Here is a 25425-nt window from a genome sequence, read left to right as displayed (position 1 = left end):
AGGTCCCGACGGTGAAGGGCGCGCGCGTAGGGGGACGGAGTGGCGATGCGAGGGTGGGGGCCGGGGTAGAGGTCCCGCGCGTGGCCTGGCCAGCGGCGTCCTCGACGCCGGCCGGCCGGGGACCACTCAGGGTTTGATGTCGGCGCCTGACGGTGAGGAGGTCGGGTGGCCTGCATCCGGCGAGGCTGGAGCGGCGGAGCTGGGGCGAAGTTGCCGAGACAGAGGGCTGCGGCGGCATCCATCTAGTGATCGAGGAGGGGAGGGACCGGTGGGCGGGTGAGATGGAGAAGGGGCGGTGGCCGGCGATATATATCGGTGACGGAGGAGGTGGTCAGTCGGGAGACTTGCGTGCGTTTCAGGAGAGTGAGCTGTGACTGCGCTTAATTTGTGTTAAGTCCGAAGCGACGCATGCGTATCTCTCTCCTTGATTACCGAGACGTATTGATGATGGGTAATCAATCAATCAACCTATTAAGCTGCCCTCCACCGTGCGTGGCATTCGATTAGCCGATCCAATCTTCTTTTAATTTGGTGTGCATCTTTCCCGCGTACTACCCAGTGAGCACAATTCTTTTCCCTTCACCAAGGTTAGTAATGCATGATTTTATCTCTGCCCACCAGGACTTCACAACAATGACCTACTATCAATGGTTGATAGGTAGTATAGCTTTCTACGTACTATACTTGTAAAAATGTGGAGCAAAAATCGATCGGAGATGAGAGGCACCATCTGCAAGCGTGGATACGATGACAAGATTTCGCAACTAGTTGCGCCCGCATCCCATTATCGGATGTCGCAGTTTCAAGTTTTCAAAAAATGAGAAATAATATTTCATTCTATAATATGATGATATGTCATCTTTGGAGATAAAGACAAGACCAAAATGAATAGTATTCCGTCAATATCCACATATCATTTGTCTTTTCTTCTTCTTTTTGTGCAGGCCATACATTTTCATTTTTTTTATTAAACTTCGCATATGCATAATACACAATATAATATATGCCCCGGATTTTTTGCGGGTGCAACTAATTGCAAATAAGAGTCTCCTCCGCAAGGTTGCGTATGCATGAATATAATTTCACACGCACCGTAGTCGTATTTCACACACGCGTGTCTACCTAGCTATATTCACCTGAAACCTAAAAAATAAAGTCGGTTAAAGCTATAATTCTATAATCAAACTTTAAATATTAATATAGTATAATAATTAATAAGATTAAAATGGTTTCAATTAAAAAACTACCATGACGAAGGATCTAACCGATACAAAATATGGAATTTAGGTATAATTTGGCCAACTTAATTTGGAAGGATTGAAAATACACAAAGAGGGAGAGATAGAGTGGCGGTGAAGTGATCTCAAAGTGTGGCGGGGTATGAGGGGGTGGTGCCGGCGATGGCATGATGAAAGGGCGATGGTATTGCTTCGTGAGAGGGCGAAGAATCCGACCTCACAGCGATCCCTTCGATCATGTCGATGTCGTCAATGACGATAATTTCATCGTCGTGGAGAAACTATTTGTTTGCTTTCCAACCCTCTCTTCGGCGTCTATGTTTTCCAACCCTTTTTCTCCCAACCCTTTTTGCCATTTTTTTCTCACACCACTCTTTCTTCCTCTTATTCTCCGGAGCTTCCTCTCGCCCATACTATTGCACCGTTATTCTCACACCACTAGGAGCTATACTAACACTTTGAAGCTACCGACCATCCTCATGTACTTGGACTGGGGGTTTTCGTGTTCGTAGGATACACTAACACAAACAAAGTGAATGGTAACATGGAATCCCCAATTCGAAAAGGAAAGTTAGGTGGTAGAAGCTACAGGGCCCACAAAAAATTCGCATGTATTTGTTCATAAGTGTGGTGTGAAGAGAAAAACCAATATACAACTCCCAAAGAACCTCATTCGCAAACATGACTACTCTTGAGGAAGATATATGACTTATAGTGCAAAGATTTCAGAAGAAGATTTCAAACTTATAGTGTGAAACTACCACTTGCACCAACCTAACTTTTCTAAGTACTTGGACTCTTTTGAGTTTTTCGTGTTCTTAGCACATACACTAACACATACAAAGAGAAGAGTCACAATGAATTTCCACTTTCGAAGGAAAGCTAGGGGTAGATGTTGCGGAGCCAAGGGAATAGGATTTTGCTTTAAATTGGGATAGGAAGCTAGGGTCGAACACCACCCCGTCTTGCATGCAGTACTAATACGGCTACATAAGTATGAGGTGAACAGTAAAAACTAATATACAACTCCAAGGTAAAAACTACAACCTTGGAGGAAGATCTCGGACTTATAGGCACTTTTGATCTCTTTTGAGGGTGAAGGACCCAGCTCTTATAAGAACTTGTTTTCTTTTGGGATTTTTCATGTTCCTATGATCTACGTGTTGACACAAACAAAGAGAAGAGTCACATGTAATAACCACTTAGGAAGGAAACACAAAACACGTTTTTCACGTGAAACCAACAAATTAAGGGTCGAAAACCACCCCCTCTTGAATGGGAGTCGGAATATGGGTTTATAAGTGTGGTTTGAAGAGTGGGGGGACTCCATATGCTTAGAGTTCTGGTATATACTTTAGATCTAGGGGTATGCATAGGGTTTAGGTCTATTGTTTAGATTTAGGTTTATGTATAGAGTTTAGATCTAATGGTATGTGAATGGTTCAAGTCTAGGTTAGGTATAAGGTTCAATCTATGAATAAAAAAGAGCTTTGCCGAGTGTTTAAGATTCTACACTTGACAAAGGGCTTAAGGTGAGGCAAAAATCCCACCCGTGTCTCGCCTTCCCCAATGCCCTAGATCGAGCCCCCTAATTCTACCCCCGCGAGACTTTGATTTTCGCTAGGTAGTGTAATCTATCATATGACTTCCGATTGTGTGGAAAAACGCTCTCGGTGTCTAACCAATCCCACTATGTTCTTCATCAGGTGGTCTTCCCCATCTTCGAGGTATCGAGGTTCTCGGTCGAGCATGCATCTAGAGCTTACTATTTAGACTTTAGGAATCATCTCACTTTTCTGAGACTTGTACCTTTTTATGGATCTCATCTGTTCGCCCTCTACTTGTCGGAGGTCGTAGCTAATGCCGGCGATTCGGACCCCTTACGACCCTCCCTATACATAGCCATGTAGTGTAAGTTGATGCATGTTCTTTGTGAAAGAGAAACATGGGTATACACACACACACGTGAGAGGCCATATATTGTTTTCTTTTGAGATTAGGGATGCATGCTTGTATGTATAATAAAGTGACCAAATTTGGGAAGTAACTAAGCGATGGAAAAAATATTTTGTAGCTGAAATTTGGGACTAGGGCCCAATAAGAAGATTAGGGTCGTCCAAACCGATGGCTATCATCAAAATTAACAAAAGGGGTGCGGTAAACAAGGAGGTGCGGCACAAATTCCGTGGTGAATTTTCACTAGTTATGACGTTCCTTTAATTAACCACAGGCGTGTTTTGGGGTTAATCCCGTGATAGTTTCCAATTGACACTGACTCACATCTCTCTACCCAACACAACCAACACCGCCCGAGACCGCCGCCGCCTCCTGGCGAGCGGGGAGCGGGGATCGCCGGAGCATCCACGCCGCTCGCCCCTGCTATGGCCACCGCGAGCTAGCCCAGCAAGGGGGCCAAGCGGGCCGAGGGCAGGGAGGGGCGGAGTTGCATCCGTCGTCCCCGTGGACGGTGGGGATCCGCCACCGCAGGCGATGCGGTTTTTGCCCATGCGCCGCTCCCGACCTCGCCGGGCCGCCGCCTCCGTGGCCTGCATCTTCGACTTTCGGCCAGGGCACATCCGCTTGTCCGCGACTTGCATGAGATCGAGCTGCTCGGCACCAGGGTCCATCCCGGCGACCACGACACTCGAAAGGTTCATTTTTTCCCCCTTGGATGCAGACTCTGTTCGCTTTCGCTTTGGTCGTCAGTTTAGCAACTCTGTTTAGCAGCAGCGGCATAATTACAAAGTTGAATCCGCTTGCGAGATTAGGAGGATGAGCATGCAGAGACACACAACCCCATGTCTTCTTCTTCCTTGGTATTTTGCTCTTCTGCTGCGTGCTGGGGGTTCAGATTGCAATGATGCGCTGCAAACTGCAATAGTACTACAGTATTTATCTCCAGAAATCTCGTTGCTAAAGTGAAGTGAGTGATCGTGTTGGTCATTAATTTCTCTTCTACACAGGCAACGGTGAAGCTCCGGGACGGCCATTGTTGGCAGGAGGAGCACATCTGTCAGAAGCTCGCTGCAGCGCAAGACTGTCGGCAGGGAGGCGTCGAGTGAGGACAAGCAGGTGGATGCCTTCGCGAGGTGCTGCTGTTGGCCTTCATGGGGAGCCGCCGCCGCCGACCTCCCTGACCACCTCCGTGACATGCCGCTGCCGACCACCATTCTGCTCGCAGCGAGGTTGGCTTGCCTGATGGTGCGCCGCCTCCATGGAACCATTCTTCTGGTTTACTGTTCTTTTTGTTACTGGCAAACTGTGAACTGACATAAAATAATTTTGCATAGATATGGTCTGCTGCCAGTTGCTGGTCCGCCATGCTTGTGCTCCCTACTGTGGCTGCCCGAGCGGGCCAAGGGCAGGGAAGGCCTGAGCTGCAGCCATATTCCGGGTGGCTGGTCGGCGCGAGCAACGGGGGCAACGGCCGTGTTAGGCTGGAGGAGCGGGGCTGACAGAAGCTCGTTGTGGCGCAAGACTGGCAGCAGGGAGGTGTGGAGGATAGCTAGTGGTGGCCTTCGCGAGGTGCTGCTGCCGGCCTCCTTGGGGAGCCGCCGGCGGCGATCTCCTGTTGCCGGCCACCATTCCGTATCGTAACAGGACGCCACCCCAACTGGCTTCTCCCGGTGAGCTCTCTTTCCTCCTCCATGTAGCCTTGCTAAAATTTCTTTCTCTCGTGTTAAATTGAGCACCTCGGTAGTAAATAAAAGCTTGCGTGTATAAAACCCCACAAGGTTCATTTCAGGTGTGATCGGCAGATATATCTCATCAGCGCCGTATGTGTGTGTGTGTTTGGGTGTGTCTTGGTTAGAGGAGTGAACAAGCCTTGGGTAATCCTCAACTTCTCAAGGATGCTCCCTGTTTTCTGTGGAATTGTTATTGTCAATGAAATCCATGTGCAGCAGCGACTTGCCTTGGGTAATTTTGCAGAGAGATATGGTTTCGTGATACTAAAGTGTTACTTATTTTTTGCATTGCATTGGTAATTTTGCCATCTGACCATTGGCCTGAGATTAAAGGTGAATTTTCTTTGTTGGTGCCTGTTGTGTATGATTGATACTTTTCTATGTTTGTGAAAATAAAGGTGCCTGTCAAATCTTTAATAGGTTGTTTCTGCCACAAACGTTCAAGTTTTTTGTGTATTAAATTTGGTCGTTGGTACTTCATTGATGTTGCAAAATTGTATGCAGTGTAGCTATTTGGTCGCTGCTGCTTATGGATGTTTCATGTCTAGGTCTATGTCGGAATTTGCACTGGGTTATGGGTTTCCTGCTATCCTTTTGCGCTTGCTGAAACATTTGGAAAAAAATGGATTGTTAGTGCTCTAATTATTGGTATTCATTGTTGTGTAGAATTTTGTATTGGTCCACTGTATGGCAAGTGTGATTTGCGAATGCTGATATAAATGTAGCATTGTAGTGTTAAATAATCCAGTATTGTTGATTCACATGTTAGATAGTCTGTACAAAGATTGAAACTTTATTCATAAATTCAAAATTGGAGCTTATACATAATCTGAATTCCTGGTTTGTTTGTTCAGCTTCAGGTTTCCAAAGAATCTGGATGCTTGCTCTATTTCGGACATCCATTTCTCTGCTTCTGGTGTAGTCTGATTGATCGTTATTGATTCCATATGGTTTATTCACATGTTAGATATTCTATTAAAAGATCCCATTTTTGATTTCTAGAGAAGCTATGATTCCTTTACTAATAAACATAATATGGAATATGGAAGTAATGAAAGTCGCGATGAACTTTCTATTTGAGATTATCAAATTAGAGCATATGTTAGTATATTCTCAGAAAGTGCTCACTTCGGATGCTTAACGAAAAGATATGCTAATTTTTGTTTGCATCTAGTTGCAGTTGTTGCATCGGCGGGCTGATGTGGGAGGCGGAGAGGTTGAGCAGGAGGACCTGCATAGCTCGGCTAGCTGTGGAGACCACATGCAGCAACGATATCTTTGCCGGCGATGACAACTAATGATGCCGCCACACCGTGCACAATCCTGCTCGGGCCTTCCCGCCACCTGAACTGAGAGGACCCCTGCCCTGTTCTAGCTGCAGGACGATGCGAGGCTGCTTCTGGTGCTTCATGTTTGTTCCTTTGTCGACGTGTTTGTGCCAGTTTCAGGTATAAGTGTTCTCTTTTTTTGTGGTATTCAGATTCTGTGCTTGACAAAAATAATTAGGTTGAATGTATGTGGGCTGCTATAGCTGGGTTCAGCCGAATTGAGCCGGCCATGGTTGTATTTTTTAGGAAGGCACGAATGTATGTTTGGAACCATGTTGTGTGAATTGTTGCAATGTTCATGCATCAATCTTTTTACCTGGGATAGTAGCTTGTGTGCCACTATATTTGTGCCTTGTGAACTGTTGCAGCTCCTCAAGTGAAACACCAAGTATATTGTCCTGGTTTATTTGCTCTTATCTGTTATAAGCATTCCTCGGGGATATTTTTGCTAGTGCTGATATTCTTGCTAGTTATACTGAAACTTTATTTTCTTTGGTATGTCGATATCTACAAGTTAATTTTTCCTTTAGCAAAGAATATACTATTAGGCTCGCATAGTTTCTTTGAAAACTGCTACCGGACAGGTTGGTGTCTTATTATTATTTTATCTAAGAACGTTCTTCTATCTTGCTATTGTGTGAGAAAAAAAGCTTGTTCTTACCAAAAATTGCTTACACTCTTGATTTGTGCAAGAATTGCATATCTAAGTAATTTTGGAAATAGAACTCCTGATATGATAGGATGTGTTCAGGATGTAATGAGAATCGATATGTACATAGAATTTAAGGTAACCATTGATCGTCATGTGCAATATTTTTGTGATCATCGCTGGTTGTACATTGATCCATACGTGCAACTCGTCCCCTTAAACAACTCCCATTCTATTGGCTACTAGCGCTCCATTTAGCCATTAATAATTCAGCAGGTTTGATTTCGGTTTCTTGTGTGGTTTGATTCAAATTGGAAGAATGCATACACTCTAGTGTAGCTAAGTGTGAGTACTTTTCAAGCTGGCATTATTGTCCTGTTTTTTTTTTCTTTTGCTTCCTTCATTAAATGTGATTCGTCTTAAACTCCTTATCTAAGAACAATTCGTTGGTTCATTTTTCATTCTCATGAGTTGTACTGCACATGTTGAATATATGTTGAGCTGCTAATAGTAAGTATATAGCTGATGCTGAAACATACCTTTTGTTGGCCAATGCAGCGGCTGATCAAGAGTTCTCCCGTTGCGGCGATGTAGATGATGCCATTCATGACATTGTCTACTAGGCACCCAAAGGTACCTCCTTGTCTATGCTCGAGTCGATTGGTGCATTTGTTTTCAGATAGTGGAAATACTTTGTTCTTGATGAATGTCAAGCTTAAACCTGCATTGTTTTCAGGTAGTGCAAATATTTGTTCTTGATTATTTTGTTTAACTTGTGGGGTCAGTTAGGTTTGACTCGATGAATGTCAAGCTTAAACCTGACTTGTATTGAATGTGGTTTGAACTGGAGTGTTTTGGAGCTGATATGGGCTATTAGAATTCCTTTGTTTAATAAGAATTTAAGAATTGGACCAGTTCCTGACCACTTCCTTTTTCTACGTGTTTTTGTATCTCAAGTGGATAAGTGGAGGTGGAGGTGGCTAGAAGGTAGCCATGGCCAACCGGATGTAGCCAGTTTGACCAAGTAAGTAGTAGAGATGATGCATGGTGACCAAGTATTCAGACTTCGATTCTTGTTTCTCATGTGTAGTTACTTGATAGTTGTTTTGTTTGTTGCATCGGAGCTTTGTCTAGTTAGGTGTCAATTTACGTAGCGATTATCCTGTGGTCGTGGGTTGGTGAGCAGTTGCAAAGCAATCTTCATTCTGCTGTTGCCGTAGTGTTGTATCTGCATGCTTTTGTGGTGACCATTTCCAGGCTTACCTATTTGTACATGCATGATATGCAAATGTATCAGATGTCTGCCTAGTTCTTTTCATGTATCTGACCAGTAATGTTCTATTTGGATGTACAAGAATATATTAAGGTTGTTGTTTTCGGTTAGTTGGTATGTAGAGCATAGAAAAGAACCACACTTTGTCTTGCTTGGTTGTGAACTCCTCAAGTAGTTTGCTAGTGTTATTTTGTTGCCAACTTTAATACTTGATGCTGATCAGCTAGGCCTACCACACGGTCTTGCTTGAATGTTTATTTTTCTGTCAAACAGTAGCTTTTATGGCTTAAAAAGAAATCCTCCTGCCATTCATTTTGTGGCAGCAACTAAGCTAACCTTCACATTTTGATCTCTGCAGCTAATGTTCTTATCAGCCATTGTCTGCGGCTGGAGCAAGGACGTGCCGTGCACAGGGGAGTTCCACGATGAACCCTTACTACTGAACAAAGGTATAACCATCCAATCAACACTTTTTCTCTGTTGCATTGTCAATGATTGATTTTGCGCAGCTGGTTACTAACGATATTGAAGAAATCTGATCTGCAGCTCGTCATTGAGCGCTTGGACCCTTTGGAAGATCATACTGCTCATGTATTTCAACCCGGTCGACGCTCACCCAAGTGGGCGCAAATTGGTGAAAACCCCCTTTGGAAACCCAAACAACCTGATGTCGTATGTCCAGCAATAAGTTGCCTGGAGGTGGCATGTGTGTTCCCATGAGAGAAAGGTGAGGCTATTTCTGACAATCTTGCTTTTTATTATGTTTTGTGGTGTTGCATGCATAGAAAAGATTGTTGGATACGCTTTAAACGTTAAGAGTTTGAGATGCATAGAAAAAGCTGCTTGGACTCTGTATCAAGCCATGCTGTTTGATACCTAAAGAAAGTATAGATTTGACCATACTTGATTCTGGAGGATGCTAGATATCTTTTTGCTATGAGGAATCTGTCCACCAAATGACTCAGAATCTGCAACTTATATGTTGTGCTGGAAGATGATGTCTTATCTTGTTTTGCCTTTGCCATTTGACACAGTAACAATCGGATCTCATGATTCTCGAGCTAGTAAATATTATTGTGCTTGATAAAATATATTATGCTTCTCTTAGTAGGAATTAACTCCTATGAAAGGATGGAACAATCTAGCTCCTTACTCATTATGCTTATGTGTGTTCTGATGCCTTCTCTTAGCTGTATATCCTTTGCCTAGCTTAAAAATGGCATATACATGTACTCGGTATGTCTAGCTTGGAAATTGTTGTCTGACTATAATGTTTTCTAGCATTAGGAATTCCTTTTTAATAACATAAGGATTGTACTAGTTCCTGACCACTTCATTTTTCTGTGTGTTTTTGTATCAGGGGATTTCCAGTTGGTGGAGCTTGCTAGGAGGTAGCGATGGCTACCGGATCTATCCGATTGGCAGGGGTGGTCTTCGTCCTTGACTTTGTTGGGGTTTAGGTGAGTGCCAGGTTCCTCTATTGTCTCTTCTCATTTAGGACTCTGGTGGTGTGGTTGTATTGGAATGATCTTGGCGTTGCTTTGGTTTAGTATTATGTGATGTTCTTTAGTGGAAGCTATATTGTGTAGCTAGGAAATTTGACGGCCTGTGGTGTTTTTATGGCTGGTCTATGTCTGCAGAGCTTGCTTGTGCTAATTAATATTTTGTATTGGCACTGCTTTTGTTTAGTATCCTTAGCTGATCTCTGATGAAAAATACATTGTGTAGATATGAAATTATTTAGGATTGGCTGGCTCAATCGATGGTCTTAGTTATCTAGTTGTAACTACTGAACATGGTAAGAAGAGAGTGATCAGTGAACTATGTAGCAGTTAGGTACTTATTATCACTCGGCTTGTTATGTGCCAAATGCATGCATGCGTGCGTGCATGTTGTTATTTGGCTTGTTAAATTTGAGCAGTTTAGTGGCATGTCATGCATCAGGTTAGGCTGTTGGAGTTGTTGCATCAGAGCAGGGATGGATAAAAAAGAAGCTTTGGTCTTAGCACATATTTGAAAATTCTTGGTGTTGAGTACTACTAGCGAGGCACATATAGCCTGGCACATCAGGCTTTGAGTGAACCGTGCTGAGCTCTTGATTATTAATATGCTCCATGGATTATTTTTGTTCACTAGCACAACTAGATTGGTCTAAGTTAGCAGCGGCCTTCTTTCTGCTAACTTGTTGCTTGCTGTGAGATTTAGACTCATGCAGTCTTCCCGAATTTGAAATTTACACTACATGTTATGCATTGTGTTTGCCTAGTTTATTCTCCAAATTATTGTTGAAACCGTCCTCATGAATTTATTGTTGCTACTAAATCAGCTCTGGAGCTGACCATCAAGTTTCTGTTCAAGATATCCTGGAGGACTGCTAGATGGCAGCGAGGAACCTGCATCTGGATGTAAGCTGGGAGAGCAAGGAAGGATCCGCCTGTATACACGCCTTGCATCGTGCAACATCTTTCTTTATTTACTCTGGTTGTAATGCAACGTAGCGGAGATTTCAGATTCGAAAGAATCTCGTATTGCATCATGTCGGTGTTCTATGTAACCGTCATACGATGGGATTGCGGAAACTTGTGCTGACGTGCGTGCATCAGCTTTGCTTTGATGCTGACTGTTGGGCAGTTACCCCGTTGATGATTAGAGTTGTGGTTGAGTTTGTATGTCGCATGGGCTACTTATTGCCTTGAATTTTAGTGTGCTAGTTGCTGTGCAGGTTTGGATGTCCAAAAACATGGCATGGTCATGCCAAAATTTTGAGTATGCATTCCCTGCAATTTTAGTATTTCAAAATAAGAAGATTGATTTGGCACCAGTAGGTACTTGAGGTGATCAAGGACAGACGACTGGTGGATTGTTCTGGATTGTTTAGTCATCTTGGCTGTATCTTGAAACAACATCATGAAATGACAAAGCAGCTAAGTAATGGATCTGCAGGAGATAGTTTCGTAAGTGCAAAAAACAAAAGCTAGAATCTTCCCTGTTGTACGTTGTGATGAGTCATGAGTACGTGAGCCAGGAAGGTGTGTAGCTGCCTTCAAAATCCACGTCTTGCTCGTACAATCGATCGATTATGTTGGTGGTTCTGACCACTTAAACCGAACGATGAAGGGAGATGAAGGGAGGTCGTGGAGTCGGCAAACCGGCATGCTTTTGTTCAAACCGATGTTGCGCATGTATGCTTTTTTGTTGAAATCGATGGCCGCATCACTCCGTCCTTGTTTCGCTTCTGGTGTTTCGAGTAGAGAAAAAAAGGGGAAGCAAACTAACGAATTAACAATGTGCACCCGGCCGCGTGGTAGTTCTCTGGCTCGCTGCAACAGCTAGCAAAATAAATCACTGAAACGCCTGGGATTTTTCGTGTGAGATTAAATAAATCCATGATTGATCAATTAACAACCTCGATTCAGCTAGCTGCTCTCTGGTTCTTTGACTATCGGTTAATGAAGGCAGTACTAGCTAGGGAGAGAGAATGTGAGTGAATCCCCTGGTCCGTTTTCGATATTGCGCTGAGTCGCCGGAGGCTAGGCTGGAGTGAGTGTCCATCCTGAGCTATGTTCCAGGTTGTGCAGGACCCTGGCCTCGTAGAGTCAGTCACCGGCCATGTAGCTAGGTAGACAGGGCAGGCGTGTGTAGGTCGAGTCCATCCGGAGGCGTGTGTCGGCCATGGAGCCTCTCGGCTGCCCAAGCGATCTGGAGTGGCATTGCCTCTGATTTGGTCTGGTCCGGTCGCCATGGAGGTAGGCAGGGTAGGTGTCCTAGAGAGCCGACGGTGCTTGCCTCTTCATGGCCACCGAAGTGGCATGCGCTCTAGCTCGTCGCCTCGCCGACGCCAAATTTATGTCGCACAAGTCACGCGGTCGGGGAAGGAGCTCGCCGTAACGTCGCGCTCACGTCCGGCCGCCGACGGTGGTTGCGCCGCCCAAACAACCCGGAATATCTTAGCGAGTTTCTCAAGCGACCCGGAGTATAGCATTGCATCTCCTCTCCTCTCCTCTCCTCTCCTCTGCTCTGCGGACTCGCGGCTAGGGTGGCCATGGCCTTGTACTTATAGGCAGCGGCGGGAGATTTGAGATTTCGGGGAAGGCGTTGGCATCGGCGTGCACGCGGGAAGAAGGAGATAGCCGAGGCGTCGGCACGCGGTTGAGCTAGAGAGTCCACGCCAATGAAAGAAAAGAAATGAAAACCGAGCCAAAGCTGAGGAAAACATTAACCATGTGCAGCATCTCCATGTGCTAACTAGCTCTTATTCGGCTCTAGGAAAACAGAGACGGACAGAGAGAAATATAGCGATGCAAAAAGAAAGGTGAGCTTCTAACTAATTTCGCACTCGATCGAGTAAGGTAGCTAGCGAGGCCGCCGCCGCGTCCATCCGTGGTGCGCATGCACCGGTGAGGTAGCTAGCGAAATAAATCAATGAAACGCCTGGGATTTTCCGTGTGAGATTAAATAAATCCATGATTTTAAAGATCAATTAACAGCCTTGATTCAGCTAGCTGCTCTCTGGTTCTTTGACTATCGATCGATGAAGGCAGTACTAGCTAGGGAGAGAGAATGTGAGTGAATCCCCATATCCGTTTTCGATATTGCGGTGAGTCGCCGGAGGCTACGCTGGAGTGAGTGTCTATCCTGAGCTATGTTCCAGGTTGTGCAGGACCCTGGCCTCGTAGAGTCAGTCACCGGCCATGGAGCTAGGTAGACAGGGCAGGCGTGTGTAGGTCGAGTCCATCCGGAGGCGTGTGTCGGCCATGGAGCCTCTTGGCCGCCCAAGCGATCCGGAGTGGCATTTTCTCTGGTTTGGTCTGGTCTGGTCGCCATGGAGGTAGGCAGGGTAGGTGTCCTAGAGAGCCGATGGTGCTTGCCTCTCCATGGCCACCGAAGTGGCATGCGCTCTAGGTCGTCGCCTCGCCGGCGCCAAATATGTGTCGCAGAAGTCACGTGGTTGGGAAAGGAGCTCGTTGTAACGTCGCGCTCACGTCCGGCCGCCCAAGCGACCCGGAATGTTCTAGCGAGTTGCTCAAGCGACCCAGAGTATAGCATTGCCTCTCCTCTCCTCTTCTCTGCTCTGCGTCGCCAAAGTCCAAAGTCACAAGTCACATAGAAAACCTGGGCCACATCCTTGGCTAGGACGAATGGTTCGTCTCTATACCCAAGATTGTTGAGATCCACTGTTGTCATTCCATACAACTTGTCTACCTGAACCCCGCCTCCTGTTTTGTTGACCCATTTGCACCTAAACAAAGGGACCTTAAAAGAAGGTCCATACTCAAGTTCCCGAGATATCCTCTATGTAACCATAATATGTGTCATTTGGGCCTTCATTCATTATTGCATCAAAGCGGACACCACTGTTTTGGTTGGTGCTCTTTTTATCTTGGGCGATCGTGTAAAATGTATTCCCATTTATCTCGTACCCTTGGAAAGTCACTACGATCGAAGATGGTGTCCGGGCCGGCAAGTACAGCTGATCTTCAATATCTTCGTTATTCAGGAGATGTTTTTGCAACCAACCGCCGAAAGTCGACATGTGTTCACGTCTAATCCAATCGTTCGACCGCCCGGGTTCCGGGAGCGTAGAAAGTTCTTGTGGTCACCGATATACGGAGCCACCATGGTGGAACTTTGTAGAACTGTGTAGTGTGCTTGAGTCAAAGAAATCCCGTCCCTACATATCATTGATTTCCTTCCTAGCGTGCCTTTTCCACTTAGTCTCCCTTCATGCCGCGATTCGGGAACACCAATCGGCTTAAGGTCGGGAATAAAGTCAACACGAGAATTCAATGACCTCCTCTCGTTCCATAGCCCTTGGAGATGCTTCCTTCTCGGCCTAGCACGGTTATGAACATATTTCTTCAAGACTCCCATGAACCTCTCGAAGGGGAACATATTGTGTAGAAACACAGGACCGAGAATGGAAATCTCATCGACCAGGTGAACGAGGAGATGTGTCATAATATTGAAGAAGGATGGTGGGAACACCAGCTCAAAACTAACGAGACATTGGACCACATCATTCTGCAACCTCGGTAGAATTTCTGGGTTTATTACCTTTTGAGAAATTGCATTGAGGAATGCACATAGCTTCACAATGGGCGAGTCGAACATTTTCCGGTAGAAGCCCCCTCAATGCAATCGGAAGCAACTGTGTCATTATCACGTGACGGTCATGAGACTTCAGTGTTACTGGAATGTTTTCTTCTCCATATTTATTATTCCCTTTATATTGGAGGAGAAGCCGGACGGGACCTTGATACTCGCTAAGACATTCAAAAAATATCTCCTTCTCTCGCTTTTGTAAGAGCGTAGCTGGATAAATGACGTCCTTTAACTCTCTCATGCAGATTTTTGGGGTCTTTCCAACGTTGCTGGTCCTCCCGTGCTTCCGGTGTATCTTTTGTCTTCCCGTACACGCCCGTAAAGCCTAGCGAGGTTCACGCAAAGATTCTTCGTCACGTGCATCACATCGATTGAAGAGCGGACTTCTAAGACTTTCCAATATTCTAGCTCCCAAAAAATAGATTTCTTCTTCCACATGGGCGCGTGTCCGGCAGCGTCATTCGGAACGGACCGTCCGCCAGGACCCTTTCCAAATATTACATCTAGATCCTTGACCATACCAAATATATCAACACCATCACGATGGGGAGGCTTCCTCCGGTGATCAGCCTCACCGTCGTAATGCTTTCCTTTCTTTCTTACGGGATGGGTAATCCTAAGAAATCGACGATGCCCTGTGTACACGACCTTCCGACCTTTTTCCAAATAATCACCTTCGAGCTCATGTAAACAAGTGTGTGCATGCATTGTATCCCTTGTTTGATCGTCCCGAAATGTTACCAAGAGCAGGCCAGTCATTGATGGTTACGAAAAGCATCGCTCTTAGGTCAAATTCCTCCTCGCTTGTGCTCGTCCCACACACGTACACCTGCTAGGGACCACAGCTGTAGAAGTTCTTCGACTAATGGCTTCGGTACACATCAATGTCGTTCCCGGGTTGCTTCGGGCCTTGTATGAGCACCGGCATCATAATGAACTTCCGCTTCATGCACAACCAAGGAGGAAGGTTATATATACAAAGAGTCACGAGCCGGGTGCTATGGCTGCAGCTCTGCTCTCCAAAAGGATTCATGCCATCCGTACTTAGACCAAACCTTAAGTTCCTTGCATCCTGTGCAAAGTTTGGGAACTCTCTATCGATTTTTCTCCATTGGGATCCATCAGCAGGGTGCCCGAACATCACGTCTTTCTTACGGTCTTCTTTGTGCCATCGCAACAACCTAGCGTGCTCTTTATTCCCGAACAAGCGTTTCAGCCGTGGTATTATAGGAGCATACCACATAACCTTGGCAGGAACCCTCTTCTTGGGGCGCTCGCCCTCAACATCACCAGGGTCATCTCGTCCGATCTTATACCGCAATGCGGTGCACACCGGACATGCATCCAAATTCTCGTACTCACCGCGGTAGAGGATGCAGATCATTAATGCATGCATGTATCTTTTGCACATCTAATCCTAGAGGGCAGACAATCTTCTTCGCTTCGTACGTACTGGCGGGCAATTCGTTACCCCTTGGAAGCTTCCTCTTAATTATTGTCAGCAACTTTCCAGATCCTGAGTTCGTGACACCATTCTCTGCCTTCCACTGCAACAATTCCAGTGTGCTGCCTAGCTTTTTATGGCCATCTTCGCAAGTTGGGTATAACAATTTGTTGTGATCTTCTATCATCTTGTCGAAGGCCAACCTTTCCTTTTCAGTTTCACATTCTCTCCTTGCATCAGCAATGGCCCGGCCAAGATCATCATCGGCGAGGCTCATCCGGTGCCTCTTGATCTTCTACTTCATTGTCTTCATTGCCTTCGCAGTATCATCGTATTCAGGGAAATTGGGATAACCGTCATCATCCTCTTCCTCTTCTTCATTGTCTTCCATCATAACCCCTCTTTCTCCGTGCTTGGTCCAACAATAGTAGCTCGGGCATGAAACCGGATCGCGGAAGGTGGCTGTGAATGAGACTCGAGCGAGCGTAATTTACGGTATTCTTGCAGTCCACACATGGACAATACATGAAGCCACCATGTTTGTTTGCCTCCGCCACGGCCATAAAATTATCCGGGCCCGCGAGTGAACTCGTCAAACCGTCGGTCAATGTACATCCATTGCCGATTCATCTGCATGATATAATTAAGCTGGTCAAAACCATTACAGAACATCACGATGTATATATACACATGCATTTTATCAATTGCAGATGAAAAGGATAAAGTTGTTAACCTCGATGAAGAAGAAAAAAGCAAGTTAAGTGTGGCTTGATTTGTGTAAACTCAAGTGGCAAATCCTCTTAAGCATTTCATCGAACACCTCTTGTGCATGTGAAGAAGAGAGGAGAGCAATACACCCTCTTGTGAAGATAGTGAAAAAATGGCTAAGTGTGGCTCACACTTGGGCAGGGGCAAGGTTATATAGCCGGAGGGGGCCTTTGGACCCGGTTTGTCATACAAACCGGGACTAAAGGGTTCCCCGGGCCGACACGGCCTGCCGCGGCCTGCGGGTGGACCCTTTGGACCCGGTTTATATGACAAACCGGGTCCAAAGGCCGCTACGAGACAGGCGCCAGCGGGTGGGGTCGTCCTGGGCAGAAACGAACCGGGTCCAATGGGGGCATTGGACCCGGTTTGGTTCAGCAGTGGGTCATTTGCTTGGGACCAAAGGCCTCTTCTCCACTAGTGATCGAACGCCGCCAGAGCCAGGCGAAAACAACAACGAGCAGCTAATGCTCGGTGATGGGGCCAGAGGGTCTGGCTCCGCCGCAAAGAAAGGAGACGGGGCAAATGGCGGCCACAGTGGAGGCCATGACAAAGGTCGTGTTGATCATGGCCAGAACAATGGAAAGGGGAAGCAGAAAAAACAGCGTAAGTTCGAAAGTAAAGTGTTTCGACTGCAATGAGAAATGGCATTTTTCTTCTGACTGGCTGGAGCCGAAGCGTGGCGTGAGAGGCCTAATATTCTGTCGGCCATCTCCTTGGCCTGCGCCCTGGTGAAGGGTGGCGGCAACTTTCACGCATGGAAAAAAAATAGCGCTATTTCGGCGCTAATAGCACGCTACAACGTTTCTAGACAGTCTACACTACATTATTCCGGCGCTATAGCGCGCTAATAGCGTATTTTTCGGCCGACGGTATTTTGTTATAGTGCGCTATTTTTTTCCTTGCTTTCACGGATAAGAGTCGTGCCTCTTCTTGGAGTTCGTCATACACTTGGGTTGCTGGCCCTTGGCGCTATAGCGGCATGCATAGGCACGAAAATGAGGTAAAACTGACGCCCTCAAGTTTTGGCCTGATTTTGTCATTTGCGCTGGTGGAGCAATGGATCATCTAGTTATGAGAAATAAGTTGGATTTGCTTCTCTCCTTATATTATTCACCAAGTTTTGTAAATTTGCTCGTCAAGGCCGAGCAGCATGCGCCTTCTCCATCTTCCGAATGTTTCTTAGCAACTCCTCCTCTTTGTCGGCCATCTCCTTTGCCCGAGCCGTGGTGAAGGGTGGCGGCAGCGTGCACGGATCAGAGTCGGCGGCTCGCCTCTCCGTGGAATCCATCATGCGGGGCCGGTGCTGGTCGTCGGCAGGGCATGCCAGGGAGTGGGTGCAGATCTCGACGGCTTTCTCCGGGACGGTGGGCTTGTACCGGAGCAGCTTGGCGTACTCGGTGAGCAGGTGGAGCATGTAGTCGTAGACGTAGTCCATGCTCATCTCCTCTCTGGCGAACCGGCTGCCTTGCTCGCCGATGAGCTGCGCCTCGACGAGGTGCTCGGTTGCCCCGGCCGACGGCAAACTTGATGGACTCGCATATGCGGTTCCGGTCAATGGGCCGGTAGTGCTTGCCGGCGACGAGACCTCTCGACATGATGTCCTGGAAGGGCGTCACCACGAACAACACCGGGGAGTCGCACGCTAGGATGTACTTCTCGCTTACTGACCATGCATTCCCCTCGATATATATCTTGTACCTGAATGTATTAACAAAGCATCGGTCGATCATAAAAATTTGAAACAGTACTGTAGGCATGGGCAGGCGTTGTCCAGAACGAAATATATACCTGTATAAGCATTGCTTGGGAATGCTGGAATCTTTGAGACCGTTTTGTCTCTCTTTCCCCCAGTCCTAAAGCCAGGTGAAGGTAAAAAGTGTTAAGTTGTGGATTCAGTAACCGGTGACTTTCTTTGTCGCTATTGACAGATTTTAGAGCACTCTTGTTGACTACTGAAAGCAGTACGTACGTACCTGGTTGAAGAGTCGGGCGTTCCATTCCTTGCCGTTGGAGACATTGCATTTCATCATGTCGTGGCGTATGCGGTATCTGTCGGGGTTGCCCTTCCAGAACGCGAGCGGCTCCCTGTGCGGCCACGGCACGCGTTTGTTCTCGCGCTCAATCTCCGCCGAGCATGGGCGTCCACGGCCGGATGCCCACCTCCGGCCAACCCCAGAAGGACCAGTCCGGGAACACGATGTCCAGCGTCGACTTGTCCTTGCAGTAGCGGAACACCGGCGGCGCGTCGGACGGCGTCGCGAACTCGGCGGCGCGCACCTGGCCCGGGTCGTCGCAGGCGAACATGATGTCCAGGTCGGGGACGCGGCCGGGGTAGCGGCGCATGAGCTGCAGGATGCCCCACTGCGTGAAGACGTCCCGCATCTGGAAGGCGGTTTGGTACGTCTCCACGTACGCGCGGCCGCCTACCACAACCAGCCGGAAGTAGGCGTACTTGCGAGCGCGCTCCATGGCGTCGCGTGTGATCCCGGCACCCCGCCAGGGCTGCAGGTCGTCGTGGATGTACCGGAAGTAGTCCGGGCACGACGGCGTGGTGCTGGCAGCGGCAGGCCAACGCCATGGCGGCGGTGCTGCTGCTGCGGGGCATGTCGTTGATGTGCCGTTGCTGCAGGTGAACGGAGTCGTATATAGTTGGAGAGGCTGTGGAATTTTTAGGCTCGGGTCGGCCAAGTCCAAGGTCCGCGCGCGCTGGCCTTCCGTGTGAACGCGTACGTCCACGTACGCCCGCCCGCCACAATTAACCAGCCGGAGGTCCGAGCGCGCTCTCAAGTCGATCCGGTCCCCGCACCCTATTGGCCCGCGCGCAAGAAGAAGGACTGCACGCCCTCTTTTCTGAAGAAGGTGCGCGCGTTCGGTAGGTTCGACGCGCGCGTCCGGGTTATTCTGGTGCCGCTGGCCTTCCGTGTGAACACGTCCCTGCTGGCCCACCATCGGTCGGGTTTGACACCTGGCGGATCAATCGATACCATCGTCCGGACTCCGGAGACAGCATCCATCGCGCGCGCACGCACGCACCACTCCGCCAGTTGCCTAATTAATTCCATCCATCCACTCCCCCACTTTGCACATTTACATCACCAATCCTGTGGCGTTTCTCATTCTTGCTTCATACTACTACTACTAGTATCTACTACTTTCCCTGTCAAGGTCACCACGTCCTTGGAGGTAAAATTTTGACTAACAATTTAAACAATGGGATTTGCTCGTGCTCAGTCAAGTCGTACACCGTTTAATTGCATCGTGATTTATATGCATATGAGTTGCAACTGAGCTTTTTTGGATTTTCTTTTTCAGTAGCAAGTGGAGTTGCAACCAAGAAAAAAACTATCTAGCCCATTAGATTTGTTTCGTCATTCGTGCTACTCATCACTTGCAACTTAGATTCGCTGACATCACCCGGCTAAGAACGAAGTTAATTCCCAGTTGACCGACAAATTGACATACCCTTAATACAATTTTGGTGACATATAACTTTCTATGGTTCGACATGACTGAGCCGCCGGGAGGAGCGGGTTCAGAGGAAGGTGAGACTCGGAACCGTGGCGGCGCGCGCCAGTTCTCGTTGCTACGTATCCGTCGTAAAAAAATAAGTGTTCACATATGCTCCTTTGCATGGCTGCCCTCTGGAGTTTGGAGCACGCTCGCTCGGTGACGTATGTACGCCCGTTGTAGGTATGTACTCTAGGCCCGAATTAAAAAGGGCAGGAAATAAGACCAACTTGATTGTCTCACGGAGACACGGTCAGGCACGCCTCTTGGTTCTAGTTTGACACGAGCGAGAGCGGGCTGGGTCGGCTGCCTTTGTCTCGTGTGTTCCTCCAAAACCAAACCAATCAATCGCGCACGCACGGTTGCTTAATTTGATGCATCCATTCCATATACTACGTACATAGGAGAGACGCCGCTAGCTAGCTATGGATCACGTTGTTTTCCCTTTTCCTTCTATGTATCAGAGGTTCTTGCTTCCTACTACCTCCGTTACTTTCTAATAAGACGTCCTCGTTTTACGTGCTTTTGTTTGACTAAGTAATTACTTCAAATACGTAAAGATTGTTTGTATGAAACTAAATCATTAAAAAGTGCTTTTCAATACGAATCCAACGGTGCTAATTACATATAATATAATTAAGATTTTGTTGCTTAATTTATATAGTCAAAGTTCATCTTGAAATACGTGTGCGCCTTATTCTTTGAAAGGGAGGTAGTATCTAGCACATATCAACAATTTCTTCTTCCTACCTGAAGCTGGGATGCCAATCTACTTCATCAATTGTTTTGTCAAAACATACATGAACACATGCAAAGTGCAAACCATGCGTGAGACGAGCTAGGAAGCATGCATCGGCTACTAATTACCATCTTTCCTAAATCACATCATTAACCGTCACCGGCCATCAGACTCCTTAATTAATAACTGCATGTCCTCGAGTAGTACTAATCACGCGAAACATCACGAAATGTATGCACCACGATTGTGTGGCACAATTCATCACGAAAAAGGATACTCGCTACAAAATCCCGCCATGCCTTGTGCGCGCCCTCTTCCTGAGCATTCACAGCACATAATCAAGTGGCATATACATACAACCCAACTCACCTACAAGCGCAGAGTTAATTAGGACCACCAAACGGCGCGGCAAAGGGATACAACAGTTACCACTACTCTATTACACAGATCCTGAACCTGGAGCATCACAACAAGAATAATGTTGCTACCATGCATGTCGGACGACTACTCGACACCGCAACAACCGGAACATTACACAGGCCTTCACCCAAGTGCTGAACTACCGGACACCCAAGTGGCCAGAGGCATAGACGGTTAGCAAGGGAGTTTATGTCCAGTACTTGCTGCTGCTTAAATCTTCGCAACCATCTCAGACTCCAAAGCACAACCCTGATCCAAGAACCTGGAACACAATAGGATAGCAGATCAAATTTCGCAAGCATGGATGGAAGCGCTTTAGCAACGCAATGAAGACAATCTGGAACACAACAGCATATCAGATCAAATCATTTTCAAGCTGAAGTTACAGGAACCTGTAACTTTGGTCCATCTGCGCGATACGCCTCCTTCAAAGCATCAACACTATCTACCTGCCCTATTGTTGTAAACAACAACAATATCAATATGCTGCTGTAAACAACAACAAAAAAAGCTACCAACTTGTTCAAAATGGAAAACTATACAACTGGCATGAACATATCAAAAAAAAAAAGCATGAAACTTTGATTCTACCGTCCCGGATATAATACAAGTCAGGTTTAAGCTACTTTGTTGAACTAGTGGTCCAGATCAGCTCCAAAGAGCTCCAGGTTTTGCCCACATTGAATACAAGTCTGGTTTAAGCTTCACATTTATCAAATCGACCAGACAATAAGTTCAATAAAAACTCAAGTATAATCATAAACTAGAACTACAAATGGTCTAATTCTCAATTTCTTTCTTGTAAAAAAGGAAGTTCAGCTTCAAAAAGCTTCAGGTACAGCCCACATTGAATACAAGTCAGGGTTAAGCTTGGCATTCATCAAGTCAACCAAACCAAGCCCACATGTTCAATAAAAACTCAAGGATAATCGAAAGCTATAACATAATACCTTGCATGATTAATATACTCAAATGAAGCACATCATACCAACTCAATAGCCTTTGTAAACCAGATTGTGTAATTATACACATGGTCACATATCAGATTCTTGCGCCTGTACAACACTTGGAACTATTCCAAACAAAATTACAAGCATGTTGATTAGCTATTTAAACATTTTATATCAAGAAAACAACGCTACCCAAAACAAAATAAATATGATCAACTACACGACACAAATCATGATGAATCAAAAAGCTTGTGGCTGCTGTACTACTCCATCAACACTTGGGTGAACCAACACTTGCTTTGCAAAAGAAAAGAAAAGCATCTAACAAATATCACACATAATAGCACTTGAAACAGACCTAAGAGACGACACACATAATAACACTTGACCCAGCTGACGGATAGTCATTTTGATGCCTGAACCGTGGCAACGACACCTTATGGAAGCACCAGACATGGAGCCCTTCCTGAAATAAACAAAGGAGTATGTTCAAGAACAATATTGTGAAAATATATGGCCAGCTAGGTTAGTTGGAATGGACAAACAAGACACAAAATTTCTAGTAAACAATACAACACAGAATTTCTAGAAAGAAATCAGGTTAGGAAACTACCATTAAGTATTTTAGTTTAATCAAGCAATTAGCTGCAGATATGGACAACTCTCTTAACACAAAAAATTGCATGATTAATAAATTCAAATGAAGCAAACCATAGCAACTAAATAGCCTTTGTATGCCAGACCTTGTAATTAAAAGAACGGTCACAAATCAGATTCTTGCATCTGTACTACACATGGAACTACTCCGAAAAAAATATTAGCAGGTTGATCAGCTATTTAAACATCTTAAATCAAGAAAACAACACTACTCCAAACAAAATACAAGAAAACTGCATCAGGACATGATCAACTACACAAAACAAATCATTATGAATCAAATACTTGTGGCGGCTATACTACTCCATCAACACTTTGGTGAATAACACTTGCTTTGCAGGACAAAAGAAAAACATCTCACCAGCACACAAATAAGATACAAATACTATAAACAGAACCAGGTGAAGTGGTTCTATTACCTCCACATCACCAAATCATAAACAGCAAAATTTCCTCAACTTCGAAAAAATAATCCAGGAAACAAAACAAGCTCAGAAATAGGACAACAGCTACAGCTAGATAGCACTGCTAACAACACAGTTCACCAACCGCAGTAACCATACCAAACAACAAGGGCATGGCTAGCACAACACAACACGCTGGAGAGAATGAGATTACCTCGACGCCATACATCCCGGACATCTAATGCTCCAGGAAGTCCTGGTCATAGCCATGGAACAGCTGGGCGCCGTCAGCAACCTCTCTAGCAACATGAGCAGTTGCCACATCCGCCGCTGCGGAACTCATGTGACAGATGGTGTGATATACCCATTAGCGTCTGGCCACGAAAAAAATTAGACAAGTCAAAACGTGCTCATTACATAAAACATACAGAATTCGTGGCCAAAGAATTTTAGGCAAGCTCCAAAGTAAAAGATATGCATGTTCAATACCAGAATAAATAATCAAGATACTACAATGTTAAATCACACACACCAACACACTACCTTTCTCAATATCATATATGCTAAGACTAAATTGCGCTCATAACACCACTGATTTCAGCCAAGCAGATTTGCACACACATAAACAGTAAGATTCATTTCAAAGTTCGCTCTCCAGCATGCTAATTTTCTTTAACTAAACAGTGTCAAACCAACTACAACAGGCGGATTAACTCTAACCATGCATATCCATCAAGTTTGAACATACCAAAACCTACACGATCATTATACTAATCAGAACAGACGACTGTCCTTTTCAAAACATTCTCAAACTATACATGTAAAGAAGGTTCACAGAACTGATTTGCATCGATATGCAACCAAACGTGCCAACAATTTCTCAAACTAGGCATGTAAATAAGATTCCGATAGCACTGATTTGCATCGATGTGCAACAAAACGTGACAAGCAATTGAATTTCTTCACCCCAATTTTTTCCCCGCAGCTACAAATCTAAATTCGCATGATTATAATATACTAATTAGCATCAGACGATATATAGCAACTAAACTTCCATCCTCTATTGCTCAAATGTATACATGTACCGTATGTTTACACAATAGCATTGATTCTAATCTATAATATGCAACCAAAACGTCCTTCAGTTACAAATCTGTGCAGCAGATCGACTCACCTGCATCGTGCTAGCACTGCATCCCGGGGACTGCGGTGACCATCAGCAGCACATCCCACCTCGCTCCTCCAGCTGCCTGCACAAGAAAGAAGCGATTTTTTTTCTTCTTTTTCAGAATGGGCAGAAGAGGATTGGGGGCTAGCTAGGGGATTGTTGGTTGGGGTACGACTCATACATCCAGCAGCAACTGCGTCTGGACGGCTCCACAGCCTCCAGAAGCGCGAGGTCCCGACGGTGAAGGGCGCGCGCGTAGGGGGACGGAGTGGCGATGCGAGGGTGGGGGCCGGGGTAGAGGTCCCGCGCGTGGCCTGGCCAGCGGCGTCCTCGACGCCGGCCGGCCGGGGACCACTCAGGGTTTGATGTCGGCGCCTGACGGTGAGGAGGTCGTGTGGCCTGCATCCGGCGAGGCTGGAGCGGCGGAGCTGGGGCGAAGTTGCCGAGACAGAGGGCTGCGGCGGCATCCATCTAGTGATCGAGGAGGGGAGGGACCGGTGGGCGGGTGAGATGGAGAAGGGGCGCGCGGTGGCCGGCGAGACGGAGGAGGTGGTCAGTCGGGAGACTTGCGTGCGTTTCAGGAGAGTGAGCTGTGACTGCGCTTAATTTGTGTTAAGTCCGAAGCGACGCATGCGTATCTCTCTACTTGATTACCGAGACGTATTGATGATGGGTAATCAATCAATCAACCTATTAAGCTGCCCTCCACCGTGCGTGGCATTCGATTAGCCGATCCAATTCTTTTAATTTGGTGTGCATCTTTCCCAGTGAGCACAATTCTTTTCCTTTCAAGGTTAGTATAATGCATGATTTTATCTCTGCCCACCACGACTTCACAACAATGACCTACTATCAATGGTTGATAGGTAGTATAGCTTTCTACGTACTACTTGTAAAAATGGGGAGCAAAAATCGATCGGAGGTGAGAGGGACCATCTGCAACGTGCGTGGATACGATGACAAGATTTCGCAACTAGTTGCGCCCGCATCCCATTATCGGAAGTGGGGATTCATGACGCCGATTATCGGAAGTGGGGATTCATGTCGAAGGATCTAACCGATACAAAATATGGAATTTAGGTATAATTTGGC

General features: G+C 46.2%; 2 long non-coding RNA genes and 1 pseudogene across 4 annotated transcripts; 1 reads left to right on the top strand and 2 right to left on the bottom strand.

The window, feature by feature from the left end:
• Window positions 1–4599: 4599 nt before the first annotated feature.
• On the top strand, window positions 4600–10843 carry LOC124667685. Of its 2 annotated transcripts, none has more exons than XR_006991366.1 (8): window positions 4600–4864; window positions 6105–6372; window positions 7460–7534; window positions 7859–7925; window positions 8533–8623; window positions 8721–8901; window positions 9535–9634; window positions 10533–10843. It is a non-coding gene; the product is annotated as an uncharacterized LOC124667685 (long non-coding RNA). The 2 variants fall into 2 exon arrangements; XR_006991365.1 differs by having other exon boundaries at window positions 10501–10843.
• Window positions 10844–17623: 6780 nt separating this feature from the next.
• On the bottom strand, window positions 17624–19437 carry LOC124664226 (annotated as a pseudogene).
• A 1500-nt stretch (window positions 19438–20937) lies between these two features.
• On the bottom strand, window positions 20938–24562 carry LOC124667688. 2 transcript variants are annotated; one of them, XR_006991370.1, is made up of 7 exons: window positions 24515–24562; window positions 24340–24415; window positions 23380–23539; window positions 22463–22570; window positions 22105–22226; window positions 21547–21608; window positions 20938–21416 (listed from the first exon to the last, which is right to left on the bottom strand). It is a non-coding gene; the product is annotated as an uncharacterized LOC124667688 (long non-coding RNA). The 2 variants fall into 2 exon arrangements; XR_006991369.1 differs by having other exon boundaries at window positions 22105–22570.
• Between the last annotated feature and the right edge of the window lie 863 nt (window positions 24563–25425).

The sequence above is a fragment of the Lolium rigidum genome, chromosome 6 (assembly GCF_022539505.1).
Source record: "Lolium rigidum isolate FL_2022 chromosome 6, APGP_CSIRO_Lrig_0.1, whole genome shotgun sequence".
NCBI lineage: Eukaryota > Viridiplantae > Streptophyta > Magnoliopsida > Poales > Poaceae > Lolium > Lolium rigidum.
Note: the sequence above shows the minus strand (reverse complement) of the source record. Positions and strands in the feature narration are given on the sequence as shown.